The sequence below is a fragment of the Anser brachyrhynchus genome, assembly GCF_964034855.1.
Source record: "Anser brachyrhynchus genome assembly, chromosome: 1".
Classification (NCBI taxonomy): domain Eukaryota; kingdom Metazoa; phylum Chordata; class Aves; order Anseriformes; family Anatidae; genus Anser; species Anser brachyrhynchus.
Window position 1 is genome coordinate 69464171 of NC_137694.1, and position 19810 is coordinate 69483980.

Genomic DNA, 19810 nt, shown 5'->3' on the forward strand with positions numbered 1-19810 from the left:
GTTTTTTCACTTATTGAGTTTGTGATTATGTTGACCAATCCACTTAAACTACTCCTCAAATGCCTTTAATATAACTCAAGACATAACTACCATTTAGCCTGAGGAAGTTTCTGGATATATCCTAGATCTATTTATTTATTTATTTATTTTTATTTTGGACATTCCAGGAAGTTTTCCACAAACAATAAAATAAAAAAAATGCATTCTAATATTTAATTTTGGTTCAGAGATTATGAACAGATTTATTTATTTATTTATTTATTTTTATTCTTGTTGTACTTTCAAAGTCTATAGAGAGATTTAGAAGGTTGGGTTTTGCTGGACAATTGCTTTTCTTCTTTGCTTTTTTCTCCTAGGATGTAAAGCATAAACCAACCTAATCATTATAGGACTATAATGAAGGACTATAAAGGATACTTAGGACTATAAGGAAGAAGACCTTGATGGCAGTTAAAACACCTGTTTTGATGTTCTTTAAACTAAATATATATATCATTTTACACAGTCCCACTACTCTCCCTAGATTATACTGAAGTATACAGTGTTAATGAGGACTATACCATATTTAGTGAAAGCTTTTTACTGGGGACCTACTTGATTTGCATGCCTAAGATTGGGATGGTTGTTTCTGAACAAAAGAAACACAGGATGGCCTGCAAATCTTGAGCCCTTCTGAATGGTACAAGCTTTTTAATGGACAGCAGAGGAACTGAGCAGCAACTGAATAAAGAATTAAAAAGAATCAGTCTGGTATTAGTCTATTGCTAATTAGACTTCTGTAAGTAGAAACACATTATTTTGATTGATGCATTTTAACTTCCTGGCTGAGTTGACTCATTTTAATTTCAGTGAATGAGTAAAACCACAGAAAAAGTCATTTGATATCTATCTGTGCTAATCTTCCATGTACAGTGACTGGTACTTGTCTGAAGCTTTGAGACCGAAGTAGGAGAAACAAATCTAAATCTGCTACAAATAATTAAATGAAACAGAAATATATTTCAGCTGACTAAAAGTTGTGTTTTCTCCCCACTTCACCTCACGTCATTAGAAGATTCGTGTGTCCATTCTCTACATAAATAAAAACTTGTCTGTTTGCTTTGGAAACTGTTTTCTAGGGAAAGTGAGACTGCGTCATGGGCTATGTGATGAGGTAGAACTCTGATCATATGGGAACTAACAGATTATCTCAATACAAATTTATAAAGTTGGCTTTGACTTTACTAGGACAACAGGAGCCTTGTCCAAGCAGCTTTCACCATGACTGGCACTAGCTGTGAGACTGGGCTTGTTCTTAGAGTTTCACTGGGGAAAGATTTAGCACCAGGAAGTTTCCGTTTGCATGCCTGCTTGTGTAATGGATGGTACATTTCTTTCTTTACTATTTCAGGTTTTTCCTGGCTCACAGAGCAGCATCTTGTAGTATCATAATATCCTCTATTTAGACAAATGCAAGGAAGAACTCAGGTTGGTTTTTTATTTATGTTCTGAACTGGGTTACTTTCATACCACATGGCTTTCCTTCACCATAGGGGTGAAAGGGACTGACTCATCTCAAAATAAGCCAAATTAAATACTGGCAAAACTAGGAACAACTTTGATTTCACTGGGCTACTGTAAATGATTACTTGACCTACTAATTATTGGAAAAAATATTTCAAGAAAAAAAGGTTTGACTTGGTTTCACATTTTAAACTTGAACAGAACCACGTATCAGGCTACTGTCGCAACAAACGTTTTTAGTTTCCTTCTTTGTTTTGTTTTGTTTTATTCATATTTCTCTGCATTTCCTGATTCTGGCCTTAGCTGAAACTAGCATCAAAATGTTCACTCAAGAAGTTTGGATGTTACAGTAGGTACTGGGTAAGCAAGCAACCTAACCTGTTGATGAGAGGTTATCTATCGTAAAGCAGTTCTGTTCCTAGTCTCAAGCCTGTGCCTTATCTTGTATGAACAGTGTTCATAGATGTGTGCTAATTGTGGAGAATCATGGTGACAATGAGGAAAACTTCTGTAAGTGCTTCTTTTTATTATATAAACATCTTTGGTGGGATTGCTCAGAAAGAAAATTCTGTAATACAAATGATAGTGACCAAGGTCCTGTCAAAGTATGTGAAAGGATTAGTGAAAATGCAAAATAGCTCTGTTAAATAATTTGAGTTTACCAGCTTAAACTGTAGACAACTTTAGTGCAAAATATGGTTGGTACTTCTGTTGGTAACTTGAGATGTTTGTCTTCACTCTTTCACAAGGATCTCACCAGTTTGGTGGTTGTTTTTTGAACTTTCTGAAGGATATCTGGCAATATGAAGCTGCTACCCTGAATCTTGATGGTAGGGTCAAGCTCAGTTGTCTTCCTCAGCTCTTTGACTTCAACTGTCTTCTTGGATATGGTGAGTATAGCATTGGAGTGGATCTCTGTTACAAAAAAGCTGGTGCCATGTTCAAGGCTTCTTTCGTGCCTGTAGAACAGTGCTTATGATATTTCACGTAACCATGGTGGGAATGGTCTGCCTCACTGTTCAAATATATTGGGGGTTGTTATGCAAACACAGAAGTCTGTAGTCAGTGTAACCTATTCATTATTTGCTCACTGTCCCTGCAGTCTCCTGTTTTTTTTTTTTTTTTTTTTTTTTTTTTTTTTTTGTGTATGTGTGTGTGGTAATTACCAGAAAGCATCTTAAAACATGTCTATTAGGTCTCATTCTGTTCCCATTCAATCGGAAGTGAGTATATGGTAGGCTTATCTGGGGCAGAATCCAGCCCATTGTGCTTGTGGTTTTGCTTTCAAGAGCTCAACTGAGACCACTAATTCACTGCACCCTAGCGAAACAGTGGATTAAATTAAGAGCCTTTTCAAAGAGAACTGGTCTTCACAGGTTTTTCCTGATATTTTCTCATACATGTTTTTCTCTATCTTCCCTTCCCTTCCCCTCCTCCCGCTCTACTTTTTTTTTTTTCCAAGACTCTGAGAGTTTTATAGATATTTATATATTTTTTTTCATTTTCTATCTGTATTTTAAAAACATTGTAAGCTCTTTTACCCAAATCTCAATGTCCCAGCAAAGACCAGGCTGAAAACATTTGAGAAGGAGTAGCAAATTGCTTTGTTTCCAGAACTGCTGGAAAGAACCAGGGCCTCACTTGCGGGACAACCCTATCTGCTGTGTCAACCCTGTACTGCTCCATACAGTATTATTTGCCCAATTGTGCCCTATGGGCCTAAGGCAGCTCTTGATGATGGTAAAGACCTTTCCAGTGGCAGTGAGGGATCAAGCTCTAAAGGGATATTTACCCCTGACTGTTAAAACTCTTTGGGCCAAATTATGACTCTTCGACCTCTCTTACTTGTTCACCTTAACAAAGTTAACATGAGTAAACCAATGAAAGTTTACTAACACATGTATTGTCAAGGTGAAGTGTTGGACAAGAAGCTTAAGTGTGGTCCTCTATGTCTTTGAATATAGCTATGTTTCATAATGATGTAAAGTGTGATTAAATCCAAGCTACTTCTAAACACATTAGCAGAGGCAATAAATGAACATAGGATTGAGTTTGCCATAAATGAGTTTCCACTCCATTATGTGCATATGTGATCACATTTGTGGACGTATGAGTCCAGGAATACTGAGTAGGCAAAGGAAAAATTCATGATGATATGCAATATTGCAGATTTAACATGTTTAATTTTGATGCCTGTTATTGAAAAAGTGTATTAGCAAAATGCAGGGATTCCAAAAAAGAGCTGCAACCTGACTGAAAAATATAGCAAACCAATTGAGTTTATTTTTAATGTAATTGTGGTCTTCTGACAACAAACTCAGGAACAAAGTTTATAGGATTCAAAAGGTTTTAGTCATACAAAGGTGGAAAAAATTCAAGGACTGGAGTTAACTGTATTAAAATTAAGTATTATGTGACTGTAAATGAAGTCCGATAATTACTGACCATATAGATAGGAGGAATAATTAGATGTTTGTTACTCTTTGAAGTGTGACTAGATATTCTTCTAAAAACCATGTTATGGTTTTAAAAAATATACTTTGATTTACAAACTTAAGAACATTTTTAGCTGATTACAACTGTCCCTTCTAGCCTTAAAATCAACACAGTACTATGTGTTTGAAATAAAAAAAATGGATATTTCAAACAACTGTAAAGTTATTTTCATTCCACCTAGTTAGAAAAGAATCACATAACAACAAATGAATTTCCAGTTTTGCTACTACTAACAAACCTGCATATGGTTATTTTGCTAAGTTTTGTAGCCTATGATGAAGGAAGGGGAACTAGGGATCATTAGGTAGTTTGTAGAACACATTTTACTGTTTGCAGAGCACATTCTACTGAAAAAATTAAGCTACCAAGATAAAGGTGAATATAGGGACCAACAAAAAAAGAGGCTCTTAAGTTATTTCACTTATCATTATGGGTTTAAGAGCCACGTTTTTCCTTGTGAGTCAAATGCTATGCTCCAGGGCCAAAATGGGTAAAGAAAAAATGACACAAGATCTCCAGATTGTATGAACTTTCATAGCACTACAGCCCACTAGAACTGTATTGCTTAATGACTGAGTATAACATTAAACTAGAATGATAAAACCTTAAGGCCTTGATCCTTAAAACCAACATTTTCTTATTCTGTTTAATTCTCTGATCCATTGAATTTAAAATCTAAATATACAAATTAGTAAATAGCAGCAGTTGAAGAGTATAACAATTTTTCTTCTCTTTCTTTAAGACTTAAAGTATAGCCATGGCCAAAACCCACAGCAGGAAAGAATCTGATATACAGTCCACTCTGTTTTATTCAAACAGATTCACGTAAATGGGACACTTCATCAGTAGTGTCGTTTTACTCACTGTTAATAACTATTGTAATTATGTCCAATAAGTCTTACATATTTTTATCTTAGGATGTGTTTGAAAAGCTGATAGACAGAAATCATCTTGGTAAGTAAGAGATTTGATCTTGAATCTCTTGACAGGTTATAAATATGAAACCATATAAAAAAAATTAAGAGTCATATTGGGAGTGCAAATATACTTTATATCCAGATCAAATATGTAACCTAGTATACAAATATTAGGTAAAATACCAGTGGATAGTCATTTTTTCCCTGGTAAATTATGATACAGTTCCAAAAGAGATCAAAAAATATCAAGAAATACTTGAGACATGATTTATTTAAAAGATTGACTTTCTCTGAGAAATACCAAGACATGTTAGTCAAATCCAAAGAGAGGGGCAGAGACCTTGGGGTGTGTAGAAGTAGAACATGATTTTATAATTTATGTTTCTAAATGTTACTTATATGAGTTATTGTCAGTGAAAGCATGGTGACATTTAAAGGGAATTTGTGTTTCAACTTGACTTTTCTTGGGTAGCTTTTTTAGTACCAAAGTCACAAAATTCATGACCAAATCCAAGATATAATGTATTTTTCTCTAGATTTTCAAATGGCTATTCATGCTCCAAATTAGGAGCTTTGTGTACAGTAAATCAGTCCTAGAATTTTGGGTACTTCATTATATACGGAAAGCATCTTTTGTTTTTTATAATCATTTTGTAAACCAGGACAGAAATCTACAATCTTTAGCAATATGTGTCCATAAAACATAATAACTGTTTCTAATCAAGGAAATTCAGCCCCTGCTGCTAGAGACTTGGTTCTGGGATGTAAAGTCTCCAGAATGTAGGTGCTCTGTTGTACAAAAATCCTGTAAAAAATAAGCACATTTTAAACAGTTTCTATAGAAAACAGCTTAATTTTGAGTGTGTTAATCAGTTGGTGATAGTTCTTCCTCCTCCAAATCAGTCACTGATTGATGCCCCACTTGTTGTGGAAACACATTTGAAAGGATAAGAGCTGATGGGCTAGGTAATAGGTCTTTAGATGGTCTCAAAAAAACTGAATATCCCTAGGAAATATGTAAATGCTCTTCCAGAAGATGCACTGAACAAATACAGCTTCTTAACTAATAAAAAAGTAATTGCTTGAAGAGAAACAGTGTAACTGAGCTCAGGTCATATATGGTAAAAATAACCAGGAATTATACCAAGAACAAAGACCACCTTCATAATAAACCTTTAAAATGCAAAAATGGGACTTGATTAGTATTGAGTGCAGGAGTTAGAAGCTGTGAACATTACTATCTTCTCTATGTATGTGACTCAGAACACCTCTCTGTAAGTATTGCTTTAGCTCTTATGGTAGCTGTATCCAAGTCCTAGTAGCCGTCAGACTGTCCATTCTGGCTGCTGACACCAGAAAGCCGCTAGGTGCAGTAGAAGCAGAGAGCAATCCAAAGCAGATGGTGCTGATGCTGCATTATCAGAACTAGCTGTGCTTTGTGGCAGGGATTGCTTTGGACTGGATTTAGTTTGGTCCCCTGTAGTGAAAGTCCCCAGCCATGTGGTTTGAAGATGTCCAAAGTACTGATCTGCTCCAGACCCCATGTCCCTGGTAGGAGTTGGAGTGCATTCGGTGCACATCTGGAGCAAAGTATCCAGCTCAGATTCCTCCTGAAGGAATTTAGTCCATGTGCAGTGAAATCACTCTGTGAGTCCTGATAATGCTCAGCAACTGGGGATGACTGTGAAATTTGTTTAAAAACTGCACCACTGCTCTGAACCAAAACATAAATGTAGATGTTGTACTACTCTCTCCTTTGTTGGACTTTGTTGATAACTCAGTAAAGAAGCAGCTGTCTTCACTATCCAGATAAAACTAGGAATATATATATATATATTTTTTTTTCCAGACAACTGGAAAAAGCTGATTTTGAAAAACAACATTTAATTTTGTTGTCTAAAATGCTTGATAGCTGAATCCTATCTAACTTTGACCACAAATAAGTCAGGTTTTCCCAGACAAATCCTATGACTGAGAACTGCAAAAAAAGGAACAGAAAGCTTTTGCAATTAACCTCAGATGTACATTCATATGTAAATACAGTTATGAGTCCTATCTAAATGTGAAACCTCTACATGTATTCAAATATTTGCTCTATTTTTTTTGAATGAAAATGATTTTAAGTGCAAAGAATTGCTTCAATTAGCATAACTGCTATAATGTCTTTTGTTTCTTTTGTTTAACTTCATATAACTTATTTCACATTACAATAAGTAGGACTTATTTCTCCTGACATGGCTAAAACTCAGACTTTTAGAAATGGCATACTGCTACTACAATGAATATCACAATTTACAGAAAGTTTTGGTGCTGCCTAATGGGGAGGGAAAGAAAAATCTTGACTTCAGACACACTTGTAATGTTTAACCCTCACAAATATACAGTTCAGAGAGATAAAAGATATATTTATTTATTTATTTATTTATTTATTTATTTTACAAATTCATCTCAATCATGACACAGTGCTTTTGTCAGAAAAATGTCCTGAAATATTTTGTTTTTTAAATTTTACAAAAGCACCTTTTAAGTGTTCAGATAGTTTTAACACAATTTAAAATATTAAACACACTACTGAGCACTTCAATAATGTTGAAGATTAAATAGTAGGTTATCTTTTTTTTTGAACTTCAAGCAAAGTAAAATGTACTATTGGTATATCTTTAGATCTAGGCGCATGCTATATGCTTCCAAAAGACACTTTTCACAGACTTTTTCATGTTGTCATGTGTGGTGACATGTATATAAGCAGTATGTAGTATGAAGATGGCTAGTCAGAGTGTGCTATCAGTTCTTAGAAGAGTATGGAAAGGAAGGGAGAAATATGTAAAAAGTACAAAGGACAAGGTCCATAAGGAACAGAAAAGGGATAAGTGCGGTGGGAAGCAGGATAAGAAACCATCTAAGCTCCTATCTGCCCCAGTGAGTCTGACAGTGAAGATGCAAGTTCTCTGGCAGCAAGCGTTTAGGAAGGAGATGGCAGGGAATGCTGACTTGCTCAATGGAAATCTTTACCAAATGTCTGGTCTCCTCATTTCCCTGATACTCACAGAGATTGCTCCTGTCTAGTTTTCCTTATGTAGAGGCATTCTTTCCCTGCCTTACTAAAGCCCTGAGAAATAGAAAAGAAGATGTCATCTCAAGCTAACTCTATAAACATTGCTATCAGAAAAGACAATTTAAGCTATCATAAAAATACCCATTGTGCAACTGAAGTCTTGGAACAAATATGGGTCAACCATTGTTAAAGGTTAACGTTCCTATCATTGCATTCCTTTTTCTAGTTCCCATAACCAGTCTGTAATGATAGATAAATATATGAGCTATTTCTTTGTGTTGGCAAAATCACAATTCAAAAAAGACATAGTTTCCTAAGTTATTTTTAAACTAATATGCTGGTTTATAGCTAGACGAACAAAACCATCTTTTTTTTTTCTTTCAAGAAAAAAAGGGAGAAAGATTTTTTTTTTTAATGTTATGCTGTTCTTGCAGAAAGCAAGCATTTTTGTCTATCAAAACACAGTAACAGCTTTCTGAAGTCAATGCATGAACTGAAAAGGAAACTAATTAAAACAATAACATTTATTTAATGTTGCCAAATGTTAACCAATCTGGTACTTTGCATACATATTTTCACTATTGTAAAATATTTCAAATGTCTTTGTCATTGTTTTGTATTGTTATGTTTCTGTAAGCATTGAATGCTGGTTCCAGGGCATGCATTCTAAGTTCTGCTCACTGACTGAGCAACAGTCTACACATCTCTCTTCCTAGCTTTTTCAATTTTTGTACAAGGAGCAAAATAATGTTTCCTATGGTTTAGTGAGTTGCTGTGCTGCTTGCCTACATTATGAAGAGTTTGTTTGTTTGTTTGTTTGTTTGTTTTTTAAATCAGAAAGTTACTCTAATAAGACAATGCAAATTCTAGGCAACTCTGCACATTGAGGCTTGAGAGTTTTCTTATGACACAACAGTGGGAAGAGAGCATCTACTTAGCCCAGGCTTTCTTTAAAAGATAAGAGAGAAAAGATTGAGTCTTCACAGTCTCACTGGATTTAGAGAAGTTTCCATACAATTCCCAACACTACTGGTCTGCTCAAACACCTGCAAGGTTGCCACGGGTGTTTCTGAGCTGTCATGGACTAGCAATGTACCTTGTGCTTTGTTCACTTTGTGTTTCGAAGGCAATTTTTTGGTGAGTCCTTAACACAGCATAGCCATGCCACGCTCAGTGCCTGTTCTTTTGAGTTGCGTACTGTATTACTGCTACAGGTTACAAGTTTACTGGTTCAGGAGCAAGCTGAGAGGAAGAAGCAGGTCAGCTGCAGCTACCTCCTATTTTTGGAGTCCAGTCTACTGGTACCATGTGTTTCTGAACTCAAGAAAGTCTTTTCCAATTAAGTCTTTTCCATTCCAGGGAATGAAAGCATTCCATTAACTCTTTCCTGGCTTGTGGTGGATTTGAAGGAAGGTAAATAATTGCTCCCTTAATAATCTCAAGGAAGATACCTGTGACAGGGAAGACAGATAAGACTCTCTGGTTGCATGGCTCCATGGCCATGGTATATCCTACTTAACAGACCTACTCAAATTTGGGCTAGGGATTGTGCCTGAGTAGATCTCTCTTGTTCACTGCAGAGAATCAATGTATCAGATTCTTCTTTGGACTGTGTATTAAACCATCCCTAAGCAAGAGATACATGGTAATCCCTGCTGAGGAAATTTTTACTGAAAAACTATATGCAAAAATTCTTTTTCTCATTTTTTCAGTAATAATGAAGGTCTTTCTGTAATTGCTTTCCATATATGAGTGGTGTAGCTGACCATCCTGTTTAGCTAACTTCCATACTGTACAGAAAATGAAGACTCTCTTCCCCCCCAAAAGCAAATAACCATAAAAGCATACCCCCCAACAAATAAACAAACCAACAAACAACCCCCCCCCCCAAAAAAAAACACATTAAAAAACATATTAACCTTTCAGCACAGAACAATGACTGCTAGTGCATCTCCACGAACTGTGAACTGCCCTTTAGTCATTTTTCTGTAGTTGTTAACTCTGAAGTCTAACAACCACTCTAAAATTATGGGCACTAGCTACCTGGTTCGTTATATAGCGATACAGAATGCAAGGAACCAATAATACACAATTTTCAACTTATTATTAAAGAAGCTTCCTGCATTTGTTCTCTGTGCAGATCTCCCATTAACAATGCTGTGTGCTCACTGTTTAAGTGAAGGGGCAGGTAATGCTGTTTACAAGCTCTAAGTGGTTACAAATGACATTTGTCCCTTATTAACAGTGAAGTAGCAGCTCTAATGTTTTTCAGGTTATAATTTTTCTCTATAGAATGCTCTTAAACTTTTGTACAACCCTTGAGTTAATGCCTATCAGAAATACCATTGAAAAGAATCTATGGTACTTAAGGAGGAGGTTATGTGAGGGATAAAGTGATAGCAGTAGCTTGGGCTAAATATGTTTTGACAGATACAGTGATACCTAACTGTAGTGCTATTTCCATATATTTTGCTTTTCTCTCACCGACGTGTTTAAGATTAGAATTTCCCATTTTATACCCGGTTGCAAAGTTTGCCCTATTAAAATTGAACAAAATTATTTTGTAGTAATCTTTTATCTACTGATGGATCAGACATCACTAAAGGATAAGACAAATACGTCGTATCTGTACAACCAGAGAAATACAGGGAGGGGATACCTACACTTTTCAATTGCTTCAGTTATTAACTCTTATGTGGAAAAATCATGTTAGTTCTGCTTTGCTCAACAGACATTATCTACTCAGCTCTTCCCAAAACCTAGAAATGCAACATCACACATTAGTTCCTGGTTTGCCTTCACTGTGATACTAAAATTAATATGGTTTAAGATATTAGTTTGAATAGAATCTCTTCAAAACGTAAGCAACTGAGCAGGCCTATAGATTTTGGCCTATGGTAAAAGACTCTAATACAGCTACTTACATAATGTTTATGCACAACATGCAAGTATTTGTAAGAAAAGAAAAAACTCATGAAGTGAGTACGCTCACTTTGGTTGACGAGATGCGACATGAAAAGTTGACAGTTTATATAGTAGGTTAGATGAAGTTACAGTGGATTCTCAAGGCTATTCCTTGCAATTCTACTAAAGATGTTTTCAAAGCCTTCACAACTACCAGATTTCGGAAGACCTCATTTAAATGACACTCAGGCTTGTGCAACACAGTATATTCCCCCATTTTTTACATCTGAAATACTGAGGTTTTACAACAGTCATTGTCATTCTAGTTTTAGATAAGTTCTGTTTAGAATAAAAAGCAACTTAATTGAGAAACATATTTTTTATTATGAACAGAAAAATGTAATATCTTTCTGTTAAATTGGAAGTTACTATGGGATTTTTTTCAGAGCTAGATACATTATTTTGCTAAATTCTTTTTTGTTGTTTGTGTTTTAGTTTGGTTTAGGTTTTTAAACTCCCTTGTTACATTTCTATACAGAAAGTGAAGTATCTTTCAAAATGATATATTTTTTAACTCAGCTGGTAATGAAATTTAGAACTTCAGTATGGAGATGCAATTTTTAACTTTTTAAAGTTTCACAAAAAGAGGAATAAAAGCATAATGAATTTTAAGAAGAGAAAGTATATATTTTATTTTATTTTTTTAGTATAGGCATTCTTATTAGATTTTTGCAAACCACAAAACTGTTTCTAAGAACAGCTTTTTCAAACCATCCCACTCCTGAAAACATAGTGCTGTAAATCAAAAGAGATCTATTTATCTGAAAAAGTGAACATTTAAAATCTTACATCAGAGGAAATCAAAATCAAAAATGTTTAATGTTTTAAAATTACTGCATCTGATTATTCTATCATATTAAAAACATGCAATATTGTTTGTAAGTGGATATGAACACTTTCAGGTGGAATTTTTAACAAACTTGTAGTATTTCCATGCAAATGAAACATTTTATGCAGTAAGTAATTCTTATTCCATGTAGAAAATTGAGACTTGATACCCCACTAGCGTGGTATTCTTAGGGATTAAAGATAACATTTAGATATTGCTAAGTAATACATACTCTAAATATACATTTTCTATGTCTTGATTTCAAAAGGACTAAGCTCACCCTGAAATCAGGAGGGATGTTCATTTTTAGTTAACTGAATTATCATAACTGTTTGGTTATATAAGTCTATATAAGTCTATCTCCAGAAGAAGACAGTTGTAATGTTCCTTGGTAGGAGAAATAGTCTTCCATTAAATACAAAATAATATCTATTTACTGGTAAAGTTTGGGTTCAGAGATATAGAAAATAAAACACAAAGAAAAAGTGATAACTCACAGTCACAAGAGACTTTAATTTCTTGGTCAAACATTATATAAGCTTCTGAGATTCTCTTCTCATTTCTTGCTCTTTTCTTTTCTTTTTCTTTCTTTGTTTCTTTCCTTCCTTCTTTCTTTCTTTCTTTCTTTCTTTCTTTCTTTCTTTCTTTCTTTCTTTCTTTCTTTCTTTCTTTCTTTCTTTCTTTCTTTCTTTCTTTTTAAAGGTTTACGTAGTGCTCAATATAGATTAAAAAATAAAAATAATTCTTTCAGTAATACAGCAATTCAAAACTGATTTTTGCTTTGCACAGAGAGTCATGATGTCTTTTACACAGAAATTTCAATTCAGAGGTACTGGATAATTTCAGGTAAATATCCAGGGTGATCATCAGGCTTGTACTGTGGTGCTCTCACTGCTGCAAGCTTCCGCACTAGACATGTGCACCACTAAAGCAAATGCTCCACATCACCTGTCCTCTTGCTCCTCTCCATGGCATGCTGTGTCCTTCTTTCTGCCTTCTGTGTACTGGAAAACTGTAACAGTTCACTCATCTGGGTCATTCTGATTTTTGATTGTCATCTGGATGCTCAGACAAGAAAAATGACTAGTGTGGGGAAAAAAACACACAACAGCTGTTGTGCACAAGCAGCCCTATAAAGTTTTGTAGGTCTGCAAACTGATCTGGACATGCATTCAGAGCCCTATCTTTGTACGGTTAGAAGGCTTTCACAGATTTAATCATCTTGCCAACAATTTTAGTTCAGGAAAATTGGCTTGCAACTCAGTGGAAAAAAAAGCTTAGTGAGAATTCTGTTTCAGCCTAAGAAAGAGCAGGCAAGATGAATGTTAGTCCTCATTGGAAAGAAAGGCTAGAACACTGCAGAAATAGTTAAGATTTTTTCATAGGTCTTAACTGGGACTTTCAGGTAGATGCTGCAGTGTAGCTGTGAAGAATGTTGTTCTGCAACCTGAAAGAGGAAGATTGATTAGGCAATGCACACAAACACAGAGCAAGCCTTCCTTTTCTCTCCCCTCTCTCCTGTTCCAGCCCTTCCTGTCAAATAACCTCCTGTGGAAAGATAAAAATATTAGTTAAAATGTGTGACAGGTTCTGAGGAGGATTGCTGGACCTGATTTCCTTTCTGCTTTTCTTTACCTCCCTATATAACCTTTATTGTCATCATTCAGAAGCTCTTTTTGGCAAGAGTAGAGGGTTGTGTCAAGAACAGAGATAACTAGTGATGAAGGGAGACTGCTTTACTCTAATACACAGTACAAGAAACTTCTATATGCAAACAACTACCTTGGTTAGCAGGCGAAGAAATGTTGAGGACTGCTGGGGAGAAAGAACAGAATGAACGACTTGACCAATAAAATGTGGCTGTGTAGAATCTCATCATGCTCTTGATGGTGCAGGTCTTGGTTGCATTATGAGTATTTTTTCTTACAAACAATACTGTCATGCAGGTAAAGATACTTTTTTAGTAATTGACTACACAAAGATGACTGGTGATAAACAACTATGTCTCTTCTGTCAAAACTGATAAAACTAACAAGAAATGACTTTTTCAAAAGACAGGGACTCAATGCCACGTTAGCAGTCTTTCAGTGTTTGCATTTACAGTGAAATCCCCTCAGCATCACCTTCATCCCAGTATGATGGCAATGGATGTCAGCTCCCTTGTTATTGTAAATGACAATGACTCATGCTGAGGCGTACGTAATTAATTACCATTGTATTTTTGATGCTGATATTGCTGCTGGCTCTTCATATGAAAGAAATGAGAAAGAAGGAAAAGGGACAGCATTCTTTCTTGTAGCTACATTTTAAAGTATCTGTAGATTTCAAAATAAATAAATGACCTTTTTTTCCTTTTTTTTTTTTTTTTTAAGCGGAGAAAAATCCTCCTGAGATGCAATCTTAAGCAAAGTACAAGAAGTTCCCAAAGGATGCTGAACATGAACAAAAACATTTCCAGCATTCTTATAATACTGTGTTTACTTTATCAATTAATGATTCATTACCCCAAATAGCTTGTGCATTACAAATGACTCTGCATTGTATTTATGGAGTTGCCAACTGTTAAAGGCAAAGATGGCTTCACTTTTCTTGCTAACATTTGTTTGTGTGAATACCAGAAAAGAGTTGTTAGAGGATGGAGAGTGTATCATATACTTATTTACTTAGTTCTCTAGTGCCTTTGCTCTTGACAAGGAGCTCCTATCCTATAAAGTTTATCACCACAGGAACAACCAGATCAGGGTTATCAGTATTTTCCTTTGCAAAGTGCTACTAAGAATGTAGGCAGGGCATGCATACTGGATGTATCTACAGCCTGTAATGTTCACCTAAGCCACTTCAGTTCAGGAGTATTAGGCAGAGGCTAAGATGTGACTTCTAGTGCTGTTTCTTCAGACCTAGAGGCCCTTAACACTGCTTCTACCATTGTCATGGGTGAGCAGGCCATTCTGATGGGTCTGAGCAAAGAGACCTGGGCCACAAAATGTCTTTTTGGAGAGTACATCTTGCCCCATTACCTGCAAGAGGAAAAAGGAGACTATGTGACCCCATTATTGCAGTATGCCTAGAACCTAAAGGCTCAAAGGTACTTGGTTTCCAAGAGCCATTATAAGTTGATCATGCAATTATTGCAAGACAGGAAAGAGATCAGACCAAATATTCATTTGGTGTAAATCAGTCCAGCTTGTCACTGGCTTTAATGGAATTGGTTAATTTATATCAGTTGAGAATCTGACCTATCACACACACAGTTGGAAAATGTAATGTAGTTGGCTTCAGTGGGAGTAGTACTTCCCTGTCCAAGGCACAGTGTAATCATGTGTATAATATAACTGAGTTCTGCAGCTGTGGGAGATACGTCTTGGATTTCCTCACATTGCTGTTCTTAAAATTATAGAACTTTTCAATCACGGAACATTTTTATTTCATTTTATTTTATTACTATTAGGCCATCTGAACTTGGCTAAACATATGGTTGTAACATTATTTGACTTTTTGTGAAATTAATTATACTCTTTTCACCCTCGATGGCTTCCACATTAATAAATTACACCATAAACGCACATAGGTGAAAGCTGGAATCTTCAAACATTAGTCTAAAATAACGTGTTTAATGGTTTTATTTTGCATGTAATAGTTACAGAATTTGATCAAAAGCTCCAAATGGATATACTCTCTTGTTCTCAAAAGGCCATTCTAAACAGACATTGTCATTGCTGGTGCCAAAAGGTTATTAGAAGTTTTATTTTCAGTACAGTTTGTTTGACATTCAGACCCAAGTCCACAGAAGGATTTATTCAAAAAGCCTCAGATGTCCAACTCTTCCAAGACACTAAGGTGCACAGACTCCATCTCTAATATCCAAATGAAAAGTCGAGGCTTCTGGATGAAACGTAAAGCAACATGCACATTTAATACCAACAGGTAAGAAAGATGAACAGCAAATATCTTACATCTGAAGAGGAGGGTTAGGACTGAAGCATTTTGCTCTGCATCATTAGACTATACTTCTCTCCACCTTGGATTCATGTAACAAAACTCACTTTTGAGTTGTATGAGAGGGGACATTGGATCCACTTACAGAAGATAGGATTGCTGTAAGAATAAACCTACCATTTCCTTACCATGAAACATTTGCACATCTGAGTACTAGTAGGATAGCATCAACACAATGATATTAATCAATTTTGTCTGTTAGTGTCCACAAATCATCAACTTTCTTTTCAGAATTATTATTATTATTTTCTTATTGTTATCAGTTTTTATGGGCATTATGCATCTTGTGCAATACTAGGTAACAAGGGTTATATAAATCTTGGAGCTGTGAGAACTCAAAAGATCCTTGTAAGCAATTATGCAATAACTATATTAAAATAAAACAAATTGGGGCCAAAGTCTAGACTTTTGACTTTCAGTTATGTGATTCTTATCTCTCATTCAGTTTCTCCATGGGGGTTGTCAGTACTCTCCCACAGAAGAAATAATTAAAAGTCAGCAGCAGAACTGGTCGAACTGTTCAGCTCAAACTGGTATTCTATCATTTTTCTTTATTAGGTTCACTACATGTAAAGCATTATTTGATGCATTATTTTCTTTGATAAGCTTTCTGTATATTTTACTAGTAACTCTTCTTAAGTCCAAAGAACCCAGGACTGGATCCAAAACCTTTTAGAAAATACTAAAATGATAGTAGTTTCCAGCTAAGCAAGAGTAAGACTCAGCTATGCTATGGAAAATCAACAATGGTACCGTTCTACAGTTTAAGATTCAATAGAAATTTCAGGGCAACACACAAAAGTCCATACTTTCTGGCTGGTGCCACATCCCTGTTTGGCAGGAGCTGCTTCCTTCAGGATTTCCGGTGACTTCCAGAACTTTCATCAATGTGCAGCTTCAGGGTGTAGAATTGCCATTTTATTTCTTGAAGCTTCAGGGTGTAGACTTGCTGTTATCTTTCTAGAAAAGACATATGAAGAGTTGGATGTAGGAGAGGTCACATAAAATTTAGAGCTTCCTTTGAAGAGCTTCTTTTCTGAGTGTGCTGGGTATCTTTGTAGCCTGTTGTTAGTAGCCTTTATTTTTCTTCTGACCCTTTTCTACAGAAGTGTGCTGTGGCCCCAAAGCATGAGCATGTTCAATTTGCTTACATTAGCAGTCCTATAGAAGCCACTGGGTGTTGTCGCATGAGTGAGGATAGTAGAATTTGGACTCTTAATTAGATTTTAGAGCTCTAAAAGGATATGCTGTGAAGGGCTTTGGATGCTGCAGATGAAATTCTGTGCTCAGAGCATATGGTAGAGAAATACTCAGTTTTTGGAGAAAACAAGATCAAGAAACTGAAAACTGATTGGTACTGATCATATGTCAGATGGGATCCAGTTGTCTATTTTATCTGAATATTTCTTTTTGTTTCCATGGTGTTTTGACTTATGATGAATACTTGTGGAAGCTTAATTTTCTGGCAACTTCTGTGAACTAGACAACTTCAGAATATAGCTGTTCTATTTTTCCTTTATGCCAGATAAATAGAGTGATGGAATAGTCCTGTGCTTGTATATTTATTTCCAAAACCCTGTTGCTTTAGGCTAACAGAGGTAATAAGTTACAGAGAAAGATGAAAGTATTGTGACTATATAGAAGTGTTTACGATGGGTTAGATGGCTAGCTCAGACACTTTGTAAACTGGGGCTAGAGCCTTCATCTGTAGGCTATCTAGAGTATTTTTTTATTGCTTTCATTAATGTCATGGTACTCTAGCCATATATGTTGATAACTTGTTGTTTTAATTTGAAAGCAGGTTTATGAACTATATTAGTTTTATTTAATGGTTCTTCTTTTTGAAAGCTTTGAATAACAATTGATGTGCTGGCACTAGTGAAGGATTTTTCCTACCAAGTAAGTACTTCCGTTTTCAGCACTTGAGGTAGTTTTTTTAAAGCAACTACAGCTTTATCTACTTGAGCTGCTGACAATACTCTTGACCTTTTCTTTTCTGAAGGGGAATTGGGAAACAATTCTTAAGAACAAATATTTGTGCATGGTGTAAGAAAGAGGATGATGTGATAAGAGAATGGCAAGAGAATTGCACACAACACTTAAAAATGTTAGTTTGGAGAGGATTAATTATTAGGTGTTGGATAAATTTAAATGATACTTTGTAGCAAAAGGAAATGCATAAGTTCTAGTAGAAATATTACCTGTTAATCTGTGAAATTAGAAGCTGTGGTTCTCATGGGTTCTTATGAACTGACAAGTTTGATAAAAACGTATTTTCACCCTTTCCACACATTTGGCTGTTTGGAGGACAGAAGAAATTGGAATCCACCCAAGCAAAACACTATGGTTTTTTTTTGTTTGTTTGTTTTACAGTCAGTTTTATGATTCTCAGCTACTTTAGCAATTCCCTCTAACCATGATTTCTTGTCACAAACAGGTATTCAAGACCTATGAATAAATCACTTGCTGTCCCCTCAGACATATTGTTTTGAGGTTGTTTTCTACCACATCAAAGTCTTGCAGTTCTATTTCTCTCTCCAGTCTCTGGTATTACTATTTTTCTGACCATTGTTTCTTGAACTGTTTGAGACTGTTGGCAGAAAACCATTTACTGAAGAGTTCTACCAAGACCATTCATGAGAATGTCAGAGTTAAAAGGACAGCTATACTTGATCAAAATACTTGAATCACATTGTCAAAATATTCATTGTCTTCTATAACTACTTGATTTCATTCTGAAATTGCTTGTTTAACACTGGACGAAGTAGTGATGGAAGTTATTTCTTCTTGAGTGATTCTATTTTTATGCTTAATTTAGGTGGGGTTTGAGGTTTTCTTCTTCTCTTGCAATGTTCTCTTACCATTGCATCTCCTTCCTCAAAATTGCTCATCTAGTGTGTTTAAAATCATTACTAGTCTCCCACAGGATTTTCCTTCTGGATGTTTTTGTGAAGAATGTAATTATAATTTATGGGATTACTCTGATAAAGTAATGAAAATGTGCTTTATTGAGAGACATGGTTAAGCTTCTCTCATAACCTAACTCAAAGTGCTGGAGCCAGTGACAATCAATTCAGGGATTTTTATTCAGTTAAGTTTGAATCTGAGCTGTGTTCTGTCTCATATCCACTTAGGTGTGTGAATAAAGCAGAATGAGTGAGTGCCAGTCCAAACATTCTAAGCACTTTGTGACACAACCTCAAAAGAGACAAATAATATTTAAAGTTTTAAGCTATTGTAATATAATAACCCACCACTGCTAAGACTGGCACTTGACAGCTTGCATCCATTCTGATACTGGCAGATGAGGGACTTGGCATGTGAAACGTTAAAAACCCTTCTCTTTGAAGTCCACAGTGTCAGAGCTTGGATACAAAATTCATCTTAAATTTCATACCTGCCCTCCAGAATTTGGTCTGTTAGCATCTGAGGTTTTGGTTTCAGGCTTACTGCTGGTGGATGCATTCTCTCCCTTTATGAACCCCATACTGTCCCTCAATTAAACAACATTATCTGTTCCTGTGCTCACACACCTTCTTCATCTCAGTCTTGGACTTAAAGTGGGGAAGTAGCATATGTTTTAAACCTACTAGAAAATAACTCTTGACATATGATAGTTAAAGCTCAAGATAGACCCTATCTCATCCAACTGTATATTTATATCCCTCTTGAATTCCAGCACATTTTGTTTTGACATTTTTCTCAAGAGTTACCGAGACAAATATGAGTAGTTTCAATCTACTCCAAGACTCTGATGCAAGATAAAAGACACCAGAGATTTAAATGATATAAACAGCTATGCCATGAATACTTAACCCTGTCATGACAACAGAGCTCAGAGTTTCAAAATGAAGCTTTCCTCTTCAATATCTGTTGTAATGCATGAATTCAAACCATGAAGCACAAAGTCCTGAATGTACAAGACATCCTTAATGGTGTTATTTAATAATTAGAGGCATATAACAAAGGATCTGGGGCTTTTTTGTTAGGCCACTCTTCTGTAAGAGCTAGCAGAGCAATTGCATTTGTGGCCCAGACCCTTCCTTCTCT

General features: G+C 35.6%; 1 long non-coding RNA gene across 1 annotated transcript in view; it reads right to left on the bottom strand.

Annotated features, from left to right (window-relative positions):
* Positions 1 to 19551, bottom strand: part of LOC308187630 — a 32070-nt gene extending 12519 nt beyond the window's left edge. The window contains exon 1 of the long non-coding RNA XR_013944830.1: positions 12262 to 19551. This is a non-coding gene — a long non-coding RNA (uncharacterized lncRNA). The remainder of the gene's footprint in view (positions 1 to 12261) is intronic.
* Positions 19552 to 19810: the final 259 nt, after the last annotated feature.